Below are 2,110 nucleotides of genomic sequence, written 5' to 3' on the forward strand. Positions count from 1 at the left end.
TATCTGATTTATAACATCAGTTCAAGAGTATTCCAAGATTGTGCTAGCAAGCAATTCTTATCTCATTTCTGCAGTGCTCAAGTATTTGTCTTGAGAAGTTGTAAGCACTTAAAATGGAAATGTAGTAAAAGCTTGTAATATATACTACTACAGCCTGATAGAAAATGAAGAAATAGTGCCAAGTTAGTATCACAAGAACACAAAACGGAACAAGGTGACAAAGTAATGAGATGTGGATCTGTTGCCTCTTCAGAATGTCAAAGAATTATTAAGATTAGGCTTGTTGAGCCCAAAAGTCGTTGCCTTGTTGTTACTATTTGGTAGTTATATGAGTTGCCTCCATGGTAGCAGTGAAGTCTCCTGAGAAAGAAATATTCAACCGTTCGTGTTAATGAATATGTGGTTGGTGTTAATGAATTTTTTTCTTTATCTTTTCTTTTCTTTAAAAAGAAAAACAAACACTTTTCAGCTACTGCTATGGGTTAAGTGGTCTCAAAAAAATACTAGTATGACCAAGTATAAACTGAAAATTACTAGTGGCATGACTTGGACAAGTTACTTAATCTTCCTCAGTTACAGTTTACTCCTCTGGCAAACTGTTTCAATCATAACTTGAAGGGGATTTGTCAGGATTAAATGAGAAAACACAGGTGAAAACAATTAGCACTTCTTTGACATTATGGTTATTCAATAAATGTTCTTACTTCCATTCTTGTTTGAGTGATAAATTTTTGGTGAACCTTTAAGTTTATCAGGATTATATATATATATAATATATGTTCTATACATATATATTATATATATACAATGCAAAATAGTGCACACACTTGGAGATTAACACAATTTTCATTTTATAGGGATATTTATGTTAACAGTGGACGAGATAAAACTAGAGTAACTAATGGATTTTGTTAACTTTGTTGAGAGCTCTTCCATGGACTCAATAAATCTGTTTCCTTACTCAAATAAAATGAGGATAATATTTAATATCATGCAATCAATTAAAGATAGTTGGGATTAAACACATTAAAGGGATTTTATTTCACTATATTTCCTTTTTAAGTTTATTATTCTCAGTAACTTTTAACCCACTTAGGTATTTAAAGCACAACATTCTATTTAAAACATTTCTGTTTCCAAAATAGAATGTACATATTATACATAACCCAAACTATGAACGTACTTTTCAGATATATAAATGTCCTTCTGAAATAGTTACATACTCTAATGAAAATTGATTTAGGTTCAAAACCTTTTTATGTGGAAAATCCAGAGATTTGGAGTGTAAGGGAGTTTATGATCCAGTTCTACCCCTTATTAGGTGTAGAACTTGAGGCAATTTTCTTTCTCAATTTCTACTTCTACAAAATAGTTCTGCTGTTATTACTATCACTACAAATGATACAAACCCCCTCCCACCCACTATTACCTGCTTCTCTAGGCTATTGTAAAAACAAAATAAAATGAAAAATATATATGAAAAATGTTTAACCAAATCATGGTGCTTTTCTTGGACCCAGGAGACACAAAAAAGATATTTATTCATATACATACATGTTATATGTTACCAAATATGAGGTCTGTATGAAGATATCGTTACTACTTTTGAAACTGAAAACAAATCTTCAGTGCTATCTCCAGTACTTCTCAATCCCAATGCCCCATCTCCTATTTGTCTCTGATGTCCACTTCAATTATTCACTAGCCTGTTTGTCACTAGTAAAACACCATTAAGTGTACAGAAAGTGACTTTCCTTAACTTTTGAGTTGTGTGATTGTTCAGATTATTTTGCGATTCTTGACATTCTCTCTTGTCTCCTTTTATCAAAAATTATTTACCATAACTTGAAAGTGAGACTTCAGAAAGTCATAACTATACATCAATTGCTTTATCAAATTCAGAAAATTCTATCATTTTCCCTGAATCCTGTAAATATGTTACATGTATTATTTTCTTTTGGAAGCCTCATCCAAGAAACTTGGAATCCCATTAACATTACAAGCTCGGTTCTATGACTGTGGAAGTTGTAGAGAGAGAAATGAAATAAATGTTTATTTCTTTATAATGGGTGGCAGCTGATTCAGGACTTCTGGGAAAGATGGCAAATTA

The sequence above is a fragment of the Lipotes vexillifer genome, unplaced genomic scaffold (assembly GCF_000442215.2).
Source record: "Lipotes vexillifer unplaced genomic scaffold, Lipotes_vexillifer_v1.1 scaffold1108, whole genome shotgun sequence".
NCBI lineage: Eukaryota > Metazoa > Chordata > Mammalia > Artiodactyla > Lipotidae > Lipotes > Lipotes vexillifer.